The 24,900-nt window shown below is 45.7% G+C and overlaps 1 protein-coding gene across 3 annotated transcripts in view; it reads right to left on the bottom strand.

Moving 5' to 3' along the window:
* The window catches only part of PDZD2 (PDZ domain containing 2), a 200,083-nt gene extending 187,614 nt beyond the window's left edge, over positions 1-12,469 (bottom strand). For all 3 annotated transcript variants that reach the window (XM_079329867.1, XM_079329868.1, XM_079329870.1), the window contains exon 1: positions 12,391-12,469. The gene's annotated coding sequence lies outside the window, so the exon portion shown is untranslated. The remainder of the gene's footprint in view (positions 1-12,390) is intronic.
* Positions 12,470-24,900: the final 12,431 nt, after the last annotated feature.

Raw genomic sequence — 24,900 nt, 5'->3', positions numbered from 1 at the left:
GAGAGCACAAACCACGTAAGGAAGTCTCAAACCACTTGCCATCTCCAGGACACCAAGGCTCAACCACTTTATGCACAAGCTCACTTGCAATATTTGCTTCCACTAATTCTGACATTTTAGGACCCTCTCTGAAGGCATCCCCTCTCCCAAACACAGAGTCCCACGAGCAAGCCCTCTTACCTGAGGGCTTACCTTCCTCTTACCTCTTACCTTCCTGCAAAAGCCCCACAAGATCCAGCCTTCCCCCCACCCACACCACCAGCACCCACCACTGAAACTCTCTCCAACTCCACTCAGACACTGCAGCCTCTTCCCTCCACACAGTTAATGACTTTCTTCCTCTACAGCCAGCATCACAACTGAATTGATTTTTTAAATTAACACCACCCTATTCCTGCCTTTTCTTTTTTTTTTTTTTAACTTCTTCAGCTCCTTGCTGTGAGTATCTTCCAGTGCTGAGCTTGGAGGTTCATGTGGAAGACATGTGCTTTGACTCTGCACATGCAGTCACATTTTTCACTCAAGCCACTGACATTTCTTCCCTGAAAGGAGCTGGAGAGGAGCTCCCATCAAACATTCCTAAAGCTCCAATGCCTCCATGGCCCCCATGTGCTGCTGATTCTGGCAGTCCAGGGAGGCATGAAATGAAGCCCCTGGCTGCCCTGGAGGGCGTGTTGGCTGTCACAGCCCAAACACAACCTGCTTGAGCATTTTGGGGTGTCACAGCTGTGAGTGACTGGCCTGTGAAGGATGAAGTCTGGCACCTTCCTGTGCTCCAGCCAAACAGGGAGGAGGAAGAGAGAGAAGTGACACTTTCCCCTCCACTTGATGAAAGCAAAATCTGATGGAGGCAGGGCGGGGGGAGGGGGGAAGAAACAGTCTGGGCACCAAGCCCCTTATTAATTAATGCATGTTTTGAAAAAAGAAATGCAACAGTGCACTCATTTCGGCTGGTTTCTAGGAGCTTTTGTGACCTTAATAATTCATGTTTATGCAAGCTGCTTATAATGTTAAGCAGTTGGGTTTTGTAGGTTTTGTCCATTGCGTTTAACTGAGATGAATACATCTAGCTGTGAAATGAGGTTGGCCATAATACTCGCAGGGAAGCTTTAAAAAAATTAGAGTGTTTTTGGAAGGGATAACAAAATTCACAGCTTTGTTTGAAATAATTTTCCATCTATTAATAATAAACACAATGTAAGAAACAGAAAATAATTTTTTCCCAGATTCGTTATTTCCCTTTGTTTTTCATGCTTTGGCAGCATTTCCAACACCATTTAATTGCTTCTCAAGCACATAATCAGGATCTCCTGCCTGTTTTGCTTTTTTCATAGCAACATGAACATAAAGAGGGGATTACCAACACCAAAGTAGTCAGGAAAACTGAGAGGCAGGTTGAACTGGCATTTTGGGTATCAGTTTGGGCTCCTGCAATGCAGAGCAATAAGTAGCAAGAGCACTGCCAGCACAGGGAGAGGGTTTACTATTCCAGGCTTGTCACCTGTGGACACACAGCTCCCCTGGGACACCACTCCAGGCAGTGGCCTGGGCTGAGCAGCAGCTTATACCTGACCCACCAGGTAGCTAGAAAGAATCATGCCAGCATCCAGAACAAGCAGCTGCTTCTTGTTCTGAATATCTTTACAAGTCTTTCCCAACATACCAGATACGACTATACCTACACACCCTTCACTGAAATCAACACGTTTTTGACAAAACCTGCATTCACTTTTTATCAACACAAGATAGGCCCCTTTTCTCACTATCCCTTCAAAATCTGGCAATATTTAAGGGAAACTGAGAAGCTGCTCTTTCCTGAGCACCTTCAACAAGGAGACAGGGATACTGCTGTAAAGGGTCACCTCTGAAATGCTGGCAAGCTTGTGCACATCCCTGCCAGGCTGTGTTTAAACTGGAAGCTCCTCCATAAAGACTCTTAGCTGGTTTTTAACCTGACTTTATTTAAACAAGTTCTTATTTAAGAGAAGCAGTGTTCATTTAAACTGGAATCACAGTTTGCTCCTCAGTGCAAAATGCCAAGGGCATCTCCCAGCAAACAGAAAGTTTCTGAGTGAAGTTGAGGAAGAGCAAACTGTCCTTGCAGTGCCAACAGCATCATGAAATAAATGGAAGTGGGAGCTGAAAGAAAAACATGACTGTGAAAGACATGGGATTTTGCTCCAGGTTTGCTCTGTCTTTAGTAGAAATGGGCTACAATGGATCTTTTTCCCCCACAGATAAATTAGTTTTTCCACTCTTAAAAAAAACTACACACACATGACACTCAGAGCCCACACAATGGCCTTGAATTACCAGATGTTTTCAGCAAACAGTGCAGCCAGGTGAACTCCAGGCAATTACAGACCAAAATGAAAACAGATGATTTTAAGCAAATATTAGGCTTTCCATTGAAAATCTCAAGTTCAGTTTTAGCAGCCTAACAGTTTGTTAAAAATAAAATTTAAAAAAAAAAAAATAATGTAATCAGGTTACAGCTTACAGTAGTTCTTGGAATGGCCACCTCCCTCCCATCCATGACAAAAAACAACAGATCCAGAGACACCTGTGACCATGAGCCCATGGCAGCATCATTGCTAGTAGATAAGATAATGTCCACTGTTTTAACTATCAAATAGTACATAAAGTTCAGAATATATTTCCTTGTGTACTGAGGTGACTCAGACTAATAGTTTTACTTGTTATAGATTAGATACCTAAATCAGTTGGCACTTATCCAAGCTCCACCAAATTTGAGGCCATTCCTTACCCCAAGGTAGGATTATCCCCAATGAGCACTGAAGGGAGACACTAAAGATACCATGTCATACCTTCCTGCCCCCCCTTCAGAGAGATTACTCCTAAGCTATCATCCCATCTACAGGAGGTATTAAAAGGCCACAAATGAAATCATTAATCTCAAAGCAGGCTGTCTCCAGTCAAGGCCTCCTACCCACAGGCTCCATTTTCCAGTGTCTGTATGTACTGAAAAGCTATTCCATTAGAGGATCACTCCAAACAAGAAATAGCAATTCTAAACAGTTTCCCCATGTTTCTCAAGCTGAGCTACCATTTTTGATGCTTGCCCACATCCACAAAAGTCACATAGGACATACTGGTCTTCAAACTGACAAACTTGAAAAAATAGTTCATTTAGGAAACTTGTGATGCTGAACTGTTCCCTACCTCCCAATCCTAGATGTACATGAAAAGAGGGCAGCTGCCCCTCTTTGCCTGTGTACAACCAGTGATTTCACATCTATCTGGAGCACTCAGGCTGCCTCCAATGCTGGGAGTACCACAGCCAGCCAGAACACTCTGGCTATGAAGGTTCTTTTATGCAGCTGTAAATACAGGCCATTACCTTTCACATAGAACACATTTAAAAGTAAATAAATGCACAAAGTACTACATGATTTAGTGGAATGTTCTGCAGACAAACAATGCTATCTACCCCCAAGAATCAAAATTAATTGCAGGAGGAACAATCTTTTAATTGATACAACTCTATATTGTAAAATGGCACTTGAGTGACAGGCAATTACACTTCAAGCAATTTCTATGATATAGTGTCTAAGAGAACAGATACAGCAGGAAGGGGGGGGAAAAAAAGCAAGCCTAAATACCACAAGAAATAAAATATGTGTGCACTCTCCGTGTGATCAATGCAAACATAACCACAAACATTTGCATTACAATAGTGCAGTAAATAACAACCTCACAGCTAAGGCATTTACAGGCACATTAGTAAATACACTTTCACATCTCACAGAGAGGAGAGCAATTTATTCAACCATCCAAATAAGACATCTTGCAACCACAATTCATGCTTTAATGAGAAAGGATCCTCCTGAGAGTAAAGCACAGGTGACCCAGCAGGTCCTTTCCACCTGACATGTCCAGGTGGTTATTCATGTGTGGTTATTCACCACACTTCAGACTACTCACTGCACAGAGGTTTAAATCCTTTGATGGGCATGTGGACGTGGCCTCAAAGACAAGGCTGCAGGCCAAGCTGGGCCCATCACACCCCTCTCCCCAGAGCCCCACACCTCTCAGTGCACCAGCCTGAGTCACTGTGCATTTGGAATGGTGCCACCCATGTGTTTGCTGCATTTATTTATTTATTTCCAGAAATACACAGAAATGCTCGTAGCTTTACTCAGAAGATGAAGAGGAGGATGTTTTCCACTCCATGAGAGGGGGCAGATGGATTCCTGCTGGAATAGGATGTCACACATATCCTGCAGCCCAAGCCCCATCATGGCAATGAAGACATTTCTCTGCTCAGCTCCTCACCCCAAGGAGTCAAGGATTGAAATACAACTCACAAGGAGGAAGGTTCCTCTGTGGCACAGAAGAATAAAGGGTGGGGAAGGTGATAAAGACAAGGGAAATATAATCTATCCTGAGAGCCTGGGAGGAAAACTGAAAGCTGGCTGGAATTCAGCATATCTGTATTCCCAGAAAAACATGGTGAGCATGTGTCCAGCAGAAACACCTGTGAGGAGAGCTTAAAAACTGGAAACTGGCACTGCAGATCTGGGATGACCATGAGATAGGTAGTCATCACTTGCAAAAGTCCTTCAAACCCAGGCACACTGGGAAAACAGGTAAGAGCATAAGAATAGGATTAATATTTTAAAGATGAACAGCTGGTTAAAGTTTAATGCCTGTCCCACTTGTCATCTGAAATCCTTCATGAAGGGAACAGAGCTCAGATGAGACAGGGACTTTAGTCTTTAACACGAGGTCAGCTGCCATGGAAGCTGCTGCCAGCCTTGATTAAAGCTGATGGGCTGACAGCCAGACCCTACAATGAGCAGAGGTGGCTGCCAGGGGTCCCATCCACCCCCTCCCCAGCACAGGGACACAAAGGAGCTGCACCAGGTTCATCAGAGAGTTTGGGTGGCATTAGATAAGCAGAGCCTTTGGGGTTTGTGTTTTGCAGACACTGGACAGAAGTTTTCTCAAAACCCATGGATTCTAAGTCTCTTTCTGATCTTTATATTGAGAAATGCACACCCCAACAGATCTTGGTCATCAGTTTTCACAATCTATCTTCCCACATCTCTCGAGTGGATAGACAGCAGGATGGAGACTGTGGGGGACCAAAGTCCCTCCACTCTAAGTAGAGATCAGGTCTATGACCACCTCAATATATAATGTAAATAATGCCCCATCTGGTATGTAAGTCCAAAGGACCCAGTGAGGTGCATCCCAGAGTCCTGAGGGAATTGGCTGATGTAGTTTGCAAGACACTCTCCACATTTGAAAAGTCATGGCAGTCAGGTGAAATCCCAGGTGACTAGAAAAGAGGAAACATTGTGCCCATCTTTAAAAAGGGAAGAAAAGAGGACTCTGGGAATCACCAGTCACTCTACCTCTTTGCCTGGGAAGATCATGGAACAGACTCTCCTAGAGACTGTGCTAAGGCACTCCGAGAACAAGGAGATGATTTGGAACAACCAGCACAGCTTCACCAAGGGTAAGTCCAACCTCACCAACCCAGTGACCTTCTGTGATGGAATGACCACATCAGCAGACAAGGGAAGGACTATAAATATCATCTGTCTGGACTTTTGTAAAGTCTTTGACATGATCCCCCACAACATCCTTCTCTCTAAATTGGAGAGAGGTGGATTTGATGAATGGACTCTTAGATGGATAAGAAACTGGTTAGAAGGTTGCATCCAGAGAGTAGTGGTCAGAGGCTCAGGGTCCTGATGGATCAGTGACAAGTGGAGTCTCCCAGGGGTCTGTACTAGGACCAGTGTGATTTATTATCTTTATTTACAACACGACACAGGGATCAAGTGAAACTTCAGCAAGTTTGCAGATGACACCAAGCTGAGGTGGTTTGACACACCTGAAGGACAGGATGCCATCCAGAGGGACCTGGAAAAGCTGGAGGAATGGGCCCATGGGAATCTCATGAGGTATAACAGGATCAAGTGCTGGTGCTGCCCCTGGGTCAGATCAACTCCAGTATCAGCACAGGCTGGGCATGAACAGATGGAGCAGCCCTGCCCAGAAGCACTTGGGGGTGCTGTGGGTGAGAGGCTGGACATGCCCCAGCCATGGCACTGACAGCCCAGAGAGCCAAACGTGTCCTGGGCTGCATCCAGAGCCCCGTGGGCAGCAGGGCAGGGAGGGGATTCTGCCCCTCTGCTCTGCTCTGCTGAGACCACCTGGAGCACTGCACCAGAGCTGGGGTCCCTGCACAGGAGGGGCAGGAGTCCAAGGAGAGGAGGCACCAAGTTGATTAGAGAGCTGCAGTACCCCCCACCACGAGGAAAAACAGAGAGAGTTGGAATTGTTCAGCCTGGGAAAGAGAAGACTTTGGGGTGGCACCTAATTGTGGCCTTCCAGTACCTGAAGGGCACCTGCAAGAAAGATGGAGAGAGACTTTGTAGTCCTGAAGTGACAGGACAAGGGGGAATTGCTTCAAACTGAAAGAGAACAGGTTTAGATTAAGTATTACGAAAAAATTCTTTGCTGCGAGGTTGGCAAGGCACTAGAACAGTTTGCCCAGAGAAGCTGTGTTCAAGGCCAGATTGGATGGAGCTGGGAGCAACCTGATCTAGTGAAAGATGTTCCTGTCCATAGCAGACACCAGGCTGGAATTCCATGACCTTTAAGGTTCCTTCCAATCCTGGCCATTCTATGCTACTAAGATCAGTACATCCAATAAAATACAAGGCTCAGTATTAAAGCTAGACTTTCCCCACACCACTGGGCAGCTGCTTTTGCCTTGTAAGCAGAGAGGGAAGCAGGAGCATGTTCCTTCAGTCAGACCACAGTTACTGATTTATACACGTGTTGTGTTTGCATACAGCTGGAGAAGTGGAAAGCCCTGCTCCGGCAGGAAACAAGCTGTCCTCACCTATCTGGGAAGAGGAGAGCATTGCTAAACCCACAGACAACATGCAACAGGATGGTGGCACGGGTAAGAGGATACCTAGTGAAGTCCAAAGTATTTACAGGGGACCAAGCAGCTGGGCTGCTCTCATGCAGATCTGAAACACCGGGAGGAAAAAGCAGGATGTTTTCCCTGGAAGGCAATAGTGAATACAGTGGTTTTGGCATCTGTTTCAGGAGGTCTTACCTCTGTCAAAATTCTGGACAAAGCCTATTTGTCTGAGACTTTTCAAAGAGTGGAGCAAGCATCAAAGCTCTCCTTCGTTTTGTAGGTCAGGAAGGCTTTGGGTTTGGCAGAGTGTCAGCTCACATGTATTCTGTAAAGTGCACTTTAATTTTTCATTGTAGCAGCACCTACAGACTTTGATTGAAATAAATAATGAACCAATTTGTATCATGAATCTGGGAATCACTCTCTTCTGGTCTCCATCACGGAGAGGATTTTCTTCCCAGTTACAAGTGTTAATGCATTTATGCCCTAGTTTCCCACAGTGGGTGTCACTATTGAAGTGTCAGGAAGGAAGGTTAGAGCTGCTTTTTCAGACTGTTCCTGTCAGCCTCAGCAGTCCGTTTTGGATGAAAACATCCCAGCAGAACACAGCCTGAAAGAAAGCTGGATTTTAAACAGCACAGCAAAAGTCTTTGTGTTGTATATGATTAAAATGTAACATTGAATAGGTCTTTTTCCCAGCCTGAGTCAGGGAGGACAGCTCCACTGTGTAAAAATTACAGGGTTTTTTTGCAGAATGACAGAAGTTTTCATAAGACTTTAATGTAGTTAAGAGACCATTTTCCATGTTTTTTTCATTTTTCAATGCTGTTCTTTCTGACAAATCGTGTCAGGAACTGTCCCATCACAAATCCTGGCAGGTACTGTTCCACTTGTGAGAGCTGACAGGGGGCAATTCACCATGGTGAGACCTCAAAGTGGTGCCTACCTTCACTTCTCACACAGCAGAAATGGCCAGAACCAAAATCCAGTGGGATCCAGATCCTCTGTTTGATTTGAACCATTCTGTGTGAGTCATGATAATTTTAATAAACACAGTTAGCTGGGGGAAGGAGGGAAGTCAATTATCATAAGGACCCTTACTATAATTTCAAAGTTTTACCAAGTTACTTTAATAAAATTACATTTACAGAGAAATTTAGATTAAGTGCACACAGTAAATGCTGTAACCCACACAGCTACAGACTCCCTTTGCAAACTGCCTAACACTGCAGAGAAAGTGAATAAAATGCCGGCCAAATCGAACAATAATGACATTAAAGCACAACAGCATGGCTTACAGCAGTGTTCTAGCAGCATCCTTGTGAGGCTGCACTGAAGAGGAGGTGCCATTAGACAGGTATAACAGGAGAAGTATTAGATTGCAGCATTACAGCTGCTCCCACCTCCCTTGCAGAGCTTTACAATGTCACAGCAAGGCTGCACTATCAGCGTGCTGATACTAGATTAGGAGCCCTTTTTAGACAGAAAAGGATAACTATTGTCTCCCAGAGAGTACCCATAAATTAATTTTATTCACCCAGACCACCTCTGTCATTGCTGGAAGCTGCTGCTGCTGAAGGACCACAAACTCTGCCCTAGATGACACCACATCGCATGCAAATACCCAGCTCAGAGCAGTGGAAACTGCACAAGATATAATGTCTTGTGACATGGTGAAGGTCATATTAGACTACTTGACCTTCAGGCTAAATTTATCAATTCAGTGAAATATATTAATAACACAGTTTTTAATTAAGACAACATCATAGAAAGAGCAATACTGCTTGGTCCATTGCAGATCTGTATTAAAACACAATATTCATTTAATCACTTCTGTACATGATCTAGTTAAAATTAGCCGGGAGAGCTGTTTCTGTAACACGTGGGTAATGGAAGCAGAAAGCTGAGGCTCACCAAAGTGAAGTCACTGCACTTCATTACAACCACAGCAGCCTCAGCAGGGCCAGACACGCCGGCGGGGAGAGGCAAGGAGGGAGCGCTCAAGGATCATAATGCTACAGCTCAGACCTTAAGGAACAAAATGCAGTTCATTACCCTGCCATTGTTTTGACAGAAACAGACCCCAGATTACTCATTTGCTGCTGCTATTTTCGCTCCATCAGCGGTCGGTGCGCCTGAGTCGGCGCGGGATGCGCTGCCCAGAGTGGTGCAAGGCAGTGCCAGGCTTCCCCAGGCTCTGTGCAAGACCCAGCTGCCACAGGGACAAGGGGGGCAAACCCAGAAAAACACTCTTTTCTGCTCCTTCTCTGCACACGTTAATCTACGTGCTTATTCCTGTTTACATTGTGAGGTGTATGTCATAAAAGAGCTTACAGGATGCATACTGCAGCCAAGTTAATATTGCTGTTGGAGCCTCAGCCTCTGTATTTCCTGACTTAACATTCACCAGTTAAAACTACATTTTTTTCTTTTATTCTTCTTTTTCTTTTATTTTGTTTTTAATTCTGCATTTGTCTAATGGGTTTAATGAGTGGTTTGAACTCATTTCAGGTAAGAATGTTACATAGAACACCCACTAACACCTGCAGGAAACCCAGCAGGAGAACAAGTTCTATACTGGAGACAATAATAACATTGAGAAATATTAGCTAGCATAGAAATGTGTACAAATATAGTACAGAAGCTACTTTTAGCAACAACATTCAGAACAGTTTAGAAATGTGCCTGCATTGTAAGACCTTTACACATATTACTCTGGTGAAACCCAGACCTTTTCATTTAGGGTAACTCAGCTGTCCTTTCTGGAGACAAAATGTGCTGTGTACAAAAACCACAATTTTCAAAAAATGGGTTTTTACCACAGATGTCCTGACTTGGATTTTAAAGGCAGGAGGTGTTTCCCAATGCTAGTGCAGATGAACTAAAGAAGAAGGACCTTCTATTAAAACCTTTCCTACCTCCCAACACAAGCATTCACTCTCGCACCCTGCCAAAATCCTGCCCAGAGATGTTCCCTATTTCGCAAAGCTACTGAAAAGCTAGTAAAACACCCATGGCAATATCATGAAGATATGCAATAGCTTTCAAATTTGACCCTTACAACATCAAGGTTTGATGTCACCAGTATTGCCAAATAACCCATGGAGTAGATACCTGCCACTTGAGATAGCTGCAGCTCTCTGCATTCCTAGGAAATCCTTTGCAATACCACTCGGACTCCGACCTTCTCTCCCTACTCATTTGAGACAATCAGTGTCTTGACTTCTACCCTGGTAATCCTGGGCATCCCTGGCTGGACCAGCTCTGCTGAGCTGCTAGCAGAGCTGCTGCCAGCTGCATTTGCCAGCTCAGGAGCTGGTAAGCCAGACTAAACATCTACTCACATCAAGAGTTTTAGACTAGCATGCCCCTGTCAGCATTTCAAAGGGAACATAGAAAAGACCTCATGTGAAAAAAAAAAAAAAAAAAAAAAAAAAAAAAAGAAAGAAAGAAAAGAAAAGAAAAATAAATCCTTCCCGCTTCCGTAAAATGTTCGTGAGTTTAATAAAAGTTTAAAAAAATAGGTTTCCTTCAGGCTAGGCACTGAATAACTTTAAAGAAAAAAATACTTCAAAGACACGTTTTTCCATTCTATTTGCGTTCAGGCATTTTGTTTATCAGAAAATTATTAACTCAGTAATATTGCAGGCTGTTCTTCCAAGTGCCATGAGCTTTGGCTACCCAGATAATTCATCGAGTGCAAAGACCCATGCAAGAGAGGGAGAAGGCACTCTACAAATGTTTGTGAGTCACCCCAAGGGATTAGTGTGGTATTTGCAAGGACATGCATCCTGCACAGGAAAGTGAGAGCTGCAGAGGGTGAACGGGGCATTGCAGTTTGCCTCGAAACGAAGGCACAGGAACCTACACCGAGGCGACTGAGCCCTGGTAACACCTGCTCACAGCCACTACAGCTGCCCCTCTAAAAGGAAGCCCAAGCCCTGATGTCTCCACTGAAAGCACGATGCTGATGCAGGGACAGTGCTCGAACCCATCAGCCCACCAGCACCTCGTGTCAAACCCCCGAAAACTCCCGCAGCCCCCAGGGATGAGGGAGCAAAGGCAGCTCTGGGACAGTTCTGCCGAGGCTTCACAGCGCTCTTTCCCAGCCAGAAACAGAGATTTGACAGCCCGTTGAGAGAAATTCACGAGCGTGGCCGTTCATTAAAAGGATACCGAGGGAAAGCACTGAGGTTAAAGGGATGGGCTATATTAATCCCATTTACAGCTTTATAGCATCTTCAAAGGGGCATCAGAGCTTTTTTACGGCCACGTAGAATGGTCAGATAGTTACAAATTGAGACAGGTTTAAGAGAGTACCCCAGGCCACCCGAAGGAGAGGCAGCACAGTTAACTTCAGAGTTTGAGGTCAGCTCTTGATGTTTTCCTCTTACATATCTCATCCACAACTGCTCCCCGGCTTACAGCACCGCATGTATCACAGCCTGGTTTGTGAGAACAGTATTTAATGGCACAGAGGACTATCTTCTGATGATTGGGGGGGGAAAATCGGCCACATGCTTCATGCTGTCTGATTTTATTAAACTGCTGCATACATGCAAGTGGGGGGTGGTTGCCGTTTTTTCTGCAACGGCAACCCTGTTCCTCACATCCCCTGGTCCTGCTGCACTGCAAGACAGTAACAGGCACTGTCACAACATGACCTAATCCACGCCGGGAGACAGGACGGAGTGTCACAGCCGGCGACTGAGCCCCCCCCTCGCCCCCCCGGCAGGCACGCCGGGATTAGCAGGGGGAGGGCTGCTCAGAGACCCTACAAGCACCCCGGGATCAGGGGATATGGCCCACTGACCCCCAGAGGAATGAACCGCCACCAACCCCGGCAGGACTGACCCTATCAACACCTGCCCCACTGACCTACAGAGCGACGGCGCCCACGGGATCCTGGGCAAGGACTCCTGCAACTCACCAGCCTCCTGGGGATGGAGCCCCCAGCACGATGGGGTGCGCATCCTCCTGAGCCCCCCAGAGGAGATGCGACCCTCAGCCCCCCTGGGAACGGAGCCTCAGGGATCGCGGGGGAGGCACCCCTCTGATACATGGAGGAGGGGCTGTACCCCTCACAAACAACTCCGGGTAGAATGAAGAGCCCCAGCCCCGGGGTGCGGAGGTGCATCCTGTCCTCCCGCAGGACACGGAGCCCCCAGGCTATGGGGGAGACACCCACGAGCCGGCGGCAGCGGCGAGGGGGCTGCACCTCACCTTCGGCCGGGGCACGGAGCCCGCGGTGCCGGCGGCGGGGCGGGATGAGCACAGCGAGCACCGACCGGGCTGTGCAGCCCCGCGTCCCGCTGCGGGGCGGGATGAGCACAGCGAGCACCGACCGGGCTGTGCAGCCCCGCGTCCCGCTGCGGCAGCGGGGGCAGCCGAGCCCAGCTCGGCCCGGCCCGGCCCGGCCCGGCCCGGCCCCGCGGGACCGAAGCCCCGCCGCCCCCGCCCGCGCCGCGCTCCGCACTCACCTCGGCGGGCCCGGCCCCGCTGCCGACACCTGCCCGGCGAGCGCGGGCAGCGCTCCCGCCCGGCGCCGCTGCCGTCCCGCTGCGCCCGGCCCGGCCCGCGGAGCGGCGGGGGCGGCCCGGGGGGGCGGGGGCCGGGGATGCTCGAGGGGCGGCCCGACGGGCGGGCGGGGCTCCCCCGGTGCCCCGGAGCCGCGGCGGGACACCCGGGGCCGGCACCGCGCTGCGGGAGCTGCCGGGATCTGCGGCCCCCGCCGAGCAGGCGCTGCTCTCTGCCGGGGTTTGGTTGGTTTCGGGCACATCGAGATTTTTTCAGGTCCTTTAAACGTTTTCCTTGTATCGCTTTTATCTTCGGTTCTCACTCAGCGGGCAGTGCTAGTTCCAAGGATGATTTAAACGAGTAGTGAATTTCCTTTTTTTTTAAATTTTTTTTTTTTTAATCTAAACTGCTATTTTCTAATATTTTAATAGAGTTCTTTTTTTTCCCGTTTAATAGGAACCTAAAGATTATCAAATGCGTTCCAAAGTGTTTAGTTGCTTTTTCAGGTTTGCTTTCCTTAAGGACTGCAAAAGGGAATGGTCAATGTCTCTGTTTTCTTTCAAGCTAGAATCCTTTTCCGACTCGTGCCCCTGTACAAGGCTCAGAGAGTGAGTTTCCAGCACTGCTGTTCTAAAATTAAATCTAAAAAAAAAAAAAAAAAAAACAAAAAAAAAAAAAGAGAGAGAGAATTCAGATCAACCAAAATGTCTCTAAAGTATTGTCTTTATTAAAGACTTTGTCAGGTAATCACGTTACAATTTGGCCCAGATGCTCTGCCTATCACTTCTTTGAAGATGATTGCCTGTGATGGCAATGTCTGGGCTGATAACTAAATCAAGCTCAGCATTTGGAGCAGAGGGCTGTCTGCAGGCACTTGTTGCAGTGACAGGCTCACCACAAGATAGCAGGCAGTGCCTCAGGACTCTTCAGCAGGGGAAGGACGCTGTGAGCTGAGTGGAACTGTTCCATGAATGCATAATGCTTCCCTGCAAACAGAACAGTCCTGCAGAACACAGCCCTGTGCAGAGCACTGAGGTTTGCCTGGTGTTGGCCAGGCCATATGAGAAAAGAAACTCAACCCCTCTCACACTGATGAACTCCAGGATGAGGAGCAAAAACCAGGCGTGTGATTCCTGTCAGTGACCCTGTTTCCAGCAGGGAATCCCAGGCACAAGGAGCAAGCCATGATTGGAGGGAGAGCAGCTCCCAGCGAATGGAGTTTTTTCCACCAGCACTGCTGGCAAATAGACTGACACCTTGCCAGACCCCATTAACCCACAGCACTCAGGAGGACATCCTGGTTTTCCCCTCTGCATCTTCTCTCCAAAGTGTGAGCCTGTTAGGTGGTTCCCTGCATGGCCAGGGTTAAGCCAGCACACAATTCAATGTAATGTCAGTGGGAACATATTTGGGAGTGCAAAGAGTTCTGCCACCTCTCAAGACTCCGTGTGGCTGATGCTGCCCTGTGCCCTGCCAGTGCAAAGTCACAGGGTACCAAGGCTTTTCTAAAAGCACTGCAGGATGAAACTAATTCAGTCCCCATTCGTGACTTTCCCTCCCTGTTTCTAGGAACCTGCCTTTGAATGATGCCCAGTTCATTATTTATCCCCATGAGAACAGACATGCTTACAAATAACTCCTCTGTGCTGCCAGGTACCTCTCTGGAAATGGTGCTGGCAGATGGATGATGGGGTGAAGCAGGATAACTGAGAATTATATCCTTTGACTGCCCAGTTCAAAACTGTGATTATATCCTAGTGGGACATGAAAAATACCCAGAGGGCCCGTGGCACCCAGAGTGCTGACCCCTTATCTCAGAGCACAACTCTCCCTTGTGATCAGTTCTGCTGGGAAATAATATAGCCATGCAAACATTATTATTAACTTCAGCAGCAGTACATGGATCAGAATCACCAACATATACATGCATTAATTTCTGATGACTCATTATCTCTAGTTTTATTTTTAAATCCACAAGTCCATCCTATTTGTAAAGCTCACTAAGGCAAAAAAGCAGATTATGCCTGAATCACTTCATATGCAAATCAAAGCGATTCTGTTCATATCAGGGGTTACACCAACACAGAAGTGACATGGAAAGGGACTGCTTTATCTTTCTTTCCTCCCATATACAATATCATTTAAATCTCTCTAAAGTCAGTCATGTCCATTTTCCCCATTTTCTGCATCAATTGCAAGATAACAATACAAAGCACTGAAGGCTGGGTGCTCCTGCTGCAGAGCATTTGGCCTCTGGAAGGATTACATGCTGGAGTCAAAGCTGATGCTCATAAACAATGTCTTTTACTAAGCTTTCATAGGCAGCTGTTGGCATTTGGCCTTGTGATGTAAATCAATCACTGTTTACATCTTCTGATTTTGGGCCAAAAGGTGGAAAAGATACTGTGCTATATGTGTTGGGTTTATTCTGCAGATCTCTATGGAAAGGTCATCTTTATCTACAACCAGAAGCAGTCATTCTGGAGGCTGATGGCAATATTTTACCTTCTCTGAGGCATCTGAGAAACACTGCTTTTCCTACTGCTCTTCCTGAGAGTTATGCACCTCTTATGCAATATGAGCATCAAAATCCCAATTAATGGAGTTTTGGGAGTGTGGGTTTCCCAACGCTGATATATAGGAATTGCAGTACTGTATTTTGCAGCCTGGTCAGATGTTGATAGCATCAGTAGCATTCTGTGCTTTTCTCAGACACCACCTGAGTAGAGATTAAATATATCTTAAATATATCCCTCAATGTCTTCCATATTCACCTCTCAGAGAGTTCCAAAGTCTTGTTTAGTGTTGCTTCAGATAAGGGTAGAATGCTGAAACCAGAACAATCATCTGGAAGCCAGAGGAACCTTAAAAAGGTTCTGGAGCCCAAGGAAAAAGAGAGAACCCAGAAAGCTGAGAGAAATATCAGATTAGGCCAATGGAATAATATCCAGCTTTTGAAATCCAAGTGCTCCTGAGATCATATTACGTTGTGTGGCTGTATCAGCAGGACTGAACTTCAGTAACACATCTTCAGAAATGTGGAGTATTTTCAGAGCAGATACACAGCAGAATTTTGTCATCCTAACAATGTTTTATCCCAATGCCATCTTCAGCAATCTGTAATTTTGTCACATTTTCCAAGAGCAAGCAGGATTTTCTGCCCTGACCCATGCCACCCTGGCAGTGTCCATCTTCTGCTGCACTCTGGGGATGGCTGGAGAGCATCCACAAATTCAGGCAGATCTGCTGAGCTGTGACCTGCCCTCAGCTCTCCCTGAAATCCCCAGATGCGGGGGGTTTACATTATTTTGAAGTTTTCCTGTAGTTGACTTGATGGGTCTTTTCTAATGGCCTGGGGACAGACTGTCTGGCAGTAGGTACAGAATAAAGTATAAATGAAAAAACGTATCATCATATCCAGGTAGGGTGCTCATAATGCTGCCACTGCTGACAGCAAAAAGTGGGGCAATAAATATCTGGGACTGATTAACCTGAATTATGACTTTCCCCCAGCAGCTTCCAAATTTCAGGCTGTGATTTAAAAATCGCAGCGTGAGTTCTACACATTGTGAGCTCCACTGGCAAGACTTATGCTTTGCTGTGTTTATGGAACAAAACTGGTACCCTTCATTTTTATTATGATGTAGTAATCTTCTCTCTTTTCTTCTATCTGCCCTTTACACAGACTCCCCCATGGACATAGCTGGTACAAAATAGACCAAGGACAAGCCACCACTGGTTGTGCTATTATAAATTCCATTCACAAGGAGGCTAAACTGAACAGTTCTACCTGGAAAAATTAACCAGCATGATTACAGTAATAACCCAGAGTTATCATGATCCTCAGGTGGGCCTACTGTTCCAATTTTATTTGGAAATAATTACTTCAAAAGCAGAGCAATTTTTCCAGGACGCTGTCTTACTCTGAAGGAATGTGTTCGTGCTGCTTCCACTGCAGCATCAGTGACAGTGATTTTCTTTGCATAAGCAAAGCCCAAGAGAGGGAACACATTACATATGTCTCCTCCATAATGTGCTGCAGTAAATATGAGACTAAAAGGGCTGAAAAAGAGAAATCTTGGAAGTTGGATAGAGCCTTGCACAGGAAATAAAGAGTCACGCCAGGCTTGGAGCCACAGTGACAATTTGGCTCTGTGCAGCCTCGTGTCATTTGTAGTGACACTCCACTTTGTTTCAGCTTTAATTTGGATCACCAACCACAAACAGGAGCAGCAATAATGAAAAAACAATGATTCTGATCCAATATTTTTTCACTCCTTCCTCAAACCCTAAATCTTTACAGCAAGGGGTAAAAACACCCTGCATCTTTACAGCAAGGGGGAAAAACAAGCCAAGAGCTGTGAATCAATCAGCAGGAACTTCTGCCCATTTATGCCTCTCCTGGATTTTCATAGACAAACCACCAGCTTCATTCACTAGGATGAACAGAGCACAAAAGTGGTTAACCCCTGAGAAGTATTTAGTTTGAATAAGCTTGAAACAAAAGCACAACTGCCTAAAACATGGGTGGAGAGCTAAAGGCAGGAAGCAAAAGGGCCATTATCAACAAGATTTAAAATTTAAAATGAGAAAATATACACTTAGATAGATTTTCTATATATTGTTTGTGGATATCACACATTAAATTTTCATTTTCTGTAAAAGTCTAAGATATGTTTTCTATGTAAGTCTCTTTAAGAGACCAAGGTCAATATTATGAGTCAAGGAGTCTCAGATTCAAAACACAAAGATACAACTCTTCGTAGAAATATTAATATTCCAAACCCCTAAGGGCAAAAGCCTTGGATTGTTTTGGTATACATAAGACACAGTTCTCTAAAGACCCTCTTCCATGGCATTCCAAGAACAACACTAGTTTCTATTTCAGTGATATAAGATACCAAGGGACACTCACTGGATGATCTTGACTGCAGACAAGAGACCAAAGAAATTGATAGATGAATCCCAAGGTTAAAATAAATCAGGTGCTAGAGATCTTAGAGCTTCTCACTAAGGTAAGATTTTTTGTCAATTTCTTTAGCAAATTAGTCATACCCCTCTTTATATTGTTCAGTGTTTATCAAGTCTGCTCTGACACTGTGTTTGTTTTACTTTGATTTCTGTTATTAAGTAATCAATTCCTCCCTTTGCCTACAGCAGCACCTCTGTGTGTCTTAGAATTCATTAGATTTTATTGTTAAATATGTGGTCAGATACACAGAGACATGCACCATTTCAAAAGCACCTTCTTCAATTTGAACTTCATCTTTGCACAAAAATCTTTATCTGCTCATACCTATAGGAGAAACCAGAATGTTTTATTTACAATAGTTGAGTGTGTGCTGTCTCGACAGGATGATAACAAAAGCACTGATTAAACCCTTTCTGGAGAGAATTGGCACCAAGGAGTTATCAAATAACTGTGCAATAGATACCAAGCCTTGCTTAAACATTGCCAAAGCAATCTGTCAACAGGGAATGTCCACAGCCTTAATGCACAAATAGCAGAGGCAGTGCCCAGTCAGTATCACATTAATCAGGGGCTGTGCAAAGAGAAGTGTTTTAAGAGATTAGGGAGTTCTGGAGAAGCACTGCCCCAAGGCTACCCAGCTGCCAGCACTCCCCTGTTCCTGGGTACTGGCACTGCTCCTGCTCTCCTCTGCTTTATCCAACACAGGCTGCAGTCCACCAGAACCAAAGGGATCAGCCTGATTTCATAGCACAGCCAGTCTGATGTCCTCTCCTTGCAGGAATCACTTGCCACAGACAAATCCCTTAAACAGTCTACTCGTTGTTCAATAAAATGCTTGTCACACATGTTCATCATTATAATCCCTTGCAGTCAGATAGTACCATTCTTCTGATGAGCTCAGACTACAAATTTAGCTTGAATCTGGTCTGACATCTGCCTCCAAGTATGCTTTGATTTGAAAAATCACGTTAAAACCCAGCCTAGAATTGTCTCTGCTTGTGCATGTGGATCTTTGTGTGCCTGGACACATGGATAGAAATTCCTAATATTTCAGTGCTGCTTGAATGAGTGCTGAGCACTGCAGGCCATCTGCCAGTAACTATTTTTCTAAACTTGGAAAAAAATAAGAAAGGAAGAGATATTTTAAAGCTTTTGCTCATAACAGCAGTGATTTTTCTGGAAATTCAAGCAGCTCTGAAAGGGATGTACCATTTCCAAAGGCAGCTCTCACTCAACAGGTTTTTTTGAGTTCTCCATATCTATATGTCTTCATATTCTACCATGTCAAATAAGGACAAAAAAATTACATCTTCGTCCCAGGGTCCATATGGCAGATGCCTGTCCAAGACATTTGGAATCTCAGATGTAAAGTGATGAAGAAAGGAAAAATCATCTTGTTAAATGAGGACAAGGCAGAAATTAGTTGCACTGTCAGAATGTCTTAGTGGATCATGAAGGTCTCTGTAATACTGAATACAGACATTCAATATTCAGGAGGGACTTTTTAGTTTAATCTGTCAGTTTTTAACATTACAGTATGCAACCTCCTGTATTGTTACTGGCTTTTGTACCTACAGGTTTCTGCCCAAATTTCATTGTTACATTTAAAAATCCTTCATTATGAAACTTTGCCAGGAAAATAAAATAAAATAAAAACACCCAGAAGAACAAGAATATCACTAATTGCCTAGGCTACAGTTAGTATTTATCAGACTACCATTTCACAGCCACAGCAACATTTCTGAATATAATTTCATTGAGGAATTTGTACTGTAACATTTGCTTTTGCATTTCTTCTACGCCATTGTTTAAAACAAACAAACAAACAAACAAAATCCCTAAAAATAAACGGGGGGGGTGGGAAGAGAGATCCAAGGCTAGCAAAATACTAACTGGCTAATGAAATAAAACCTGCATGTTTGATTTCTGTAGTCCTCAGAGCACGTGATATGTGATAAGTTGTGAAGCAGCAAAAATCTCTCATAAGAGCTCCCAGATCTTCCCTCAGTGGTCATTTCTAGCAGCCAATATTTGGTTTATTTTTTTTTTTTGGTAAAATGTTGTTATTCAGCTTGAACTACCTAGGGACTAGAATTCTGAAAAAGTTAATAAAAAATGTTTTCTACACAGTTCTATTTTTGTATCATATCCAAAACACTGCAAGCCAGAGCTGTTCCTTCAAATAAATGTTTTTCTGGGCCATTGAGACACAGGTGCATTGTAACAAGCAGCAGAATTCCAAAGGACCCATGAATCAAATAAATCACCAGAAATCCTGATAGAGAGGAAGAGACAGACCCAGAAAATTAAACTGCTACACCCTGAAGGAGTGCAATTTACAGCAATGAAAAATGTCCTTGCAAATAGCATCATCAAAAAACTTCCAAGAGATGAAATGTCAAATACTAATGCAATATTGCTAAATATCCCCCATACAAATCCCATTTCAGTGACATTAAAGAGTCAGATGGCAGAGAATTACCATCCAGAGGAGGCAGGAGTGAAAATGTGCCTGAAGAGAGATCCAGCTATGGGCCAGAATCAGCAGCACATTAGGCTCTCCAGCCTGGTGAATTCCCACATGGAAGTGAATCAGCACAAAAGATGTTTATATGCCTATTTCTTTCTGAGAGTGGGAAATGAATGAGCCTTCTCCTTATCATGAATCTGTCAGGTTTAATGGAAGGCTTAGTCTGATTTTGAGTTAATTTGCGTGGAGTGAAGGATTCTAAGTGCTGTAAACACCATGAGGTATCAAAGGGGTCTAAGTGACACTTGTGTGATCCAAGTGGCAGCTATGCAGGCAGCCAAAGGCTTTTGCATCAGCTTCTTTCTTTTTTTCTATTTTTTTTCAAGTCTCCCTTGCCAATGTCAGTCTGAACAAGTACTTGGTGCTAAAGGGACCCAGGGACACCCAGGTGCAAACCCATCACTCCCCACCTGCACACCACAGCTCAGCCAGAGCTGCTCCAGCTCCACTCCTTCAGGGAGCTGCAGCTCCTCAGATCTGCCCACAGGAGAGGAGGAGGCAGCACACAATGGGTTATGTCCCAAGTTATGTCCCATGTTCCCAATTTGCAAGCTGGGAATGGGGCAGGAGCAGGAGCCTCTCACTTGGTCTCCCAGCTGGAGGCCAGCAGGGAAATAAATCCCATCAGGTCTTTATTTTGAGGGGCCAGGTCTGCTTGGGAGCACCTACAGGCTGTGGAAGCCTGTCCTCTGGGGTCTTGTGTGGCAGCCTGGGCTCTGCCAAGCTTCTGTCTCACAAACCAGACAGGTTCCTGCCTGCATGGAGGCCACTGGACCATGGGCCACATCTGGGCACAGATACAACTTCTGGAAACTATACTGTTTGCAGTCTTTTTGAGGTTGTAATTACAGGGCTGGTGGAAGGTCATTGAGCAAATGCCATTTCTGATGGTGCCAGATTAGATAGTGATAGATTTACTTCTGACAACTTCCATCAGTCACTTTTGTACTTCTCCCCAGCCCAAGATGTAAAGAGCCATGGTCCTTCACATCCCCTCCTGGCACCCTGTCTGCTGGGGGTGCTGAGCACACATCTCTGCCCAGCCTCATCTCATCCTTTTCCTGCAGTCACTCCTGTCTGGACCCATGTGGATGGTGGTGGAGAAAGCACACAGGGCCCCATGCCTCACCAGCTTAGATCAGCACAGGGAGGCAATGAGGACAGCTGGCATTCTCTCATGGAATCATGGAGTCATTAGGGTTGGAAAGACCCCAGTGTCATCAAAGCCTTCCATGCCAACCAAACTACAGCAGCAAGTGCCACATCCAGCCATTAAATATTGTACCTGTGAATATAAACTTCCAAAGTTACTGAGCTACAAACCACATCTGTCTAGGAGATCAAGAAGGGTTTTCCATTCTCTGTTTCTGCATGGTGCCCAGGCCTGGAGGACACCAGTCCAAGGCAAGAGGCCCGTGGTGGGCCACCACCCTGACTGAAATGCCAACCTGACTGTGATTCAGAACTCTCATTCAGCTCTGATGAAAAATGAGACATTTGCAGAGAAAAATCTCATTGAGAGCAGCATCAAAGCTATTGCTGTGGGCAGAACCCTGCTGTGGCAGGTACAAGGCTTCTCAGAGCAGCTGAAGTGGAGGAGCCCACATCTGCTTCACTTTTCTCTGCAGCTGAGCTCCCTGTAATGCAAAAAGGAAGAATATGCCGGGTTGCTTCTTAGAGAAATTCAAGAGGAATTCTCTGCTCGACAGCTGAGCCCTGCCCATCCTCTGTTTCTCCTGGCATCTCTTTGAGCTGCTGCAGCTCTGTGTAGACTAAGTGGGGACTGTGAAGCCCTGACAAAGGAGAGAGAACCAGTGGGATATTTCTATTTCTGGAATTGCCCATTAGAGAAGCTATTCTATGGTACGCAGCATGCCAGCACACTTTAAACAAAATAAATAGGAACAAGAATATTAGCAGAGGAAGCATATGTCGTCCCAAGACCATGACTCATCGGGTTAAATCAACCAGCTGAGGTCAGTGCTTCTATTTATCAGCTTTTAGTTGCAAGAATGGCAATCGGGACAGTGATTCTATTACTTAAATTTTACATGCTGTGAAAAATACAGCAGTGATTAATGTCTGTAACAGGCAGCTAGATGTGCTGCTTTTAGAATCTAGAAGCTATTTCAAGGTCAAGAGTTTTAGTTTTCTTCCTAAAGTGGGTTTTCAACCGGTAAAGGGAACTTCCCACAGATATCAGAGTCTGTATTTATGGGCAATGAAAGTATTTTTTGTTCTCATCCAAAAACAGCTGAACCACAGCTGATTAGAAAAGCCCCTCTAATTGCACTCCCAGAGTCACCCATCCTTGTTGAACTGTGGGACTATGAAAGGATTGACTGCAAGGTGATTATGAACTTGGGACTGTTTTGACAAACTCACATTTCTGTGATGTGCTGCTGGATTTCTCTCTTGTGCAACAGAATCTGGCTACCAAGCATCCTCACTCAGCCAGGCTGTACCCTGGTCATTTACACCATCAGTGTGGAGGCTTGGGTTTGATGCTTCAGGGACGGGGCCCTCGCCCTGGGTTTGCTGCATCAGGGCACACTGGAACTCAGGCTTGAACAGGTGGGGGAAACCACCTGTCTGAGGAAGGCACATTTCTGCTGCCAGGGCACTGCATGGAGAATGTTAGGATAGGTGCAAACAGCCTTATATTCCTGATGTCTTATATGTGAACCGTTACCATTTTCGCTGTGAAATTATCCCATTCTGGTCCTTAGTGTCAATTTTAATTTAAAAAAAATAAACCAGAGTTATTGTTGGTGGGAGGGCAGAACACCCAGGAGTCTGTAGACACGTGCAGGTACCAGGTAATTGTGCAGGAGGAGAGATGCCCTGCTCTCTTCCCTTTCACCATGAAAGCACAGGATGATGACAGGGCAAGCCCAGAGCTGGAGAGTAACTGCATTATCTGCAGTTATCTGCGCTTCCCAGCAGAGAAGAGAGAAGCAGAGGTAAGTTAAAACCGAGTGACTCATGGCTCTGATCCACGTCCCGCTGCCCTTCATCCATCCCTTTCCGCACGGCAAACCAGGGCTGGGCTGATCAGCCCGGGCTGCTGTGGCACACAGAGACTGGCACAGCCGGGTCTCTGTGGCCCAGAGCTCGGAGCAGTGACCCAGGGGAGCCCCAGCCCAGCAGCTGGAGGCAGGAGCCCCTGCCCTGGGCAGCGTGGATGGGGAAAACACGGGTGGGCGACCTGCGGCAGCGCGGGGCGAAAGGCTGAGCCACACACGGCGGAGCTGCCAGCCCCAGCAAGGACAAGGCTGAAGATCTGCTGGCTCATAGCCAGCCCCTGCAGGCTTTTGGGATGGTGTAGGAGCTGCAAGTGGATGGTGTCAGGACAAACTCAGGTGGTCTCTATATCCTCGTCTTGAAGTCTGCAGTTTATTACATCAGGAGTGGGTGAAAAGGGCTCAGCTGGGAGCTGCTCAAAGCAGGCCCAGAGGAGAAAGGTAACAAAGGGGGTAAAAGCAAGGGTGAGGGGTTCAGGGACAAGAGCAAGGGAGTGAGAGCGTGTCCGAGGGTGTAAGAGCAAGAGAGGTAAGAGAGTGGAGTAAGAGAGCGATTTTGCTGTTTACAATACAATAAATCTTCTTCTATGTTGAATATTCTAATTTCCACTAATCAATCTAATACAAGATACAAATCCTATGGCATTTGCATACAGCCTATAAGAATCATTACATTACCATAATGTGTTATACTTTAAACCCTAAAAACTACTCTTTGGACCCCTTCTGCCAAGCTGGCAGGGTCTTCTCTGACCTTTGGACCTGCTCTCCAGCAGAAGGCATTGTTCTATCAAGAGGGGATTACTTTTGGCCGGCCATCCTATTGTCTTCTAGTTGTTTAGTAACTCAGGTTTGGTATCTCAAAGATGGCTTTCATTTCAACCTCGCTTATGGTTTCCATATTCTCAAAATCTTTTGCTAGGCAGTCGTATTTATCAGGTTTTCCTGATTCATCCTTCCCGACAGGACGGTGCTCCCGGCTCTCCTTTCCCGGGCATCCCCTGCTGCAGGACAAAGCCCCGCAGCCTCCAGCAGCCAGGCACAGCCACAGGAAGGCTCAGAGCTCCGCAGTGTTCGAGCAAACCGCGGTGCCGGCCGAGCTGGGGCACAGAGATAAACCCCGCGCAGCGCCGGGCCCGGGCACGGCTGCCTGCCCACCCCTCAGGGCTTTTGTTTGCTTGTCGAATCTTTCCTTTTGTTTTCTCTCCAGGCCGACTTCCAAATGAGATACTTTGTTAAGATTTTTCTCCCATAAAGCTCTCAGTAGGTACCTCTTCCAAGGTTGGCACTCATGAATTTCATTATTTCTGATGGAAACTGCATGCACCCCTGGCCCCTGGAGCATTGAGAGGAGGTGATTTAACTACTAATGTCAGTCTGGTAATTCTGTACCTGGGTTTGCAGGCATACTCTGTGGCTGGTTCACCACTAAGTGCTTGGTGTGTTGAATTTTTCATGGGTAAGACATCTATGACTAAGGCATCCAGAAAGATTATTCTTTTTAAGTACAGGTTACATACTCTTTTATTTGATTTGTGTGGGTGTTATTTCACTCAGCACTTGTGTCTTGTGACCCACTTACAGGCTGAAACAGGCTCCAGTGAACTTTCATGCCATTATAATCCTGCTGCTCTTCACTTAAAAAAAAAAAAAAAACAAAACACCAACAACCTAAACCAACCTCTGAGACAACTTAAGGTTTAAATCAGAAATAGCTCTTCTGTATCAGTGATTGTAAAAATCTTCAATTGGTGTATCTCATGGCTGTGAGAACGAAGTGGGGTCCCAGCAGGTCTTGGGATGCTGGGGGTTTTCTAGAAGGGTAAGTAGTGGCAGGGACTGTCATGAGCCCTTGTTAGCCCTTGTAAAAACTCCTATCCCACATCCAAGAGAATCATGGACCCCAGGCATCACCAGATTTACACATGGCACTTGGGGTGAAGCCACT

The sequence above is a fragment of the Erithacus rubecula genome, assembly GCF_903797595.1.
Source record: "Erithacus rubecula genome assembly, chromosome: Z".
Lineage (NCBI taxonomy): Eukaryota > Metazoa > Chordata > Aves > Passeriformes > Muscicapidae > Erithacus > Erithacus rubecula.
Note: the sequence above shows the minus strand (reverse complement) of the source record. Positions and strands in the feature narration are given on the sequence as shown.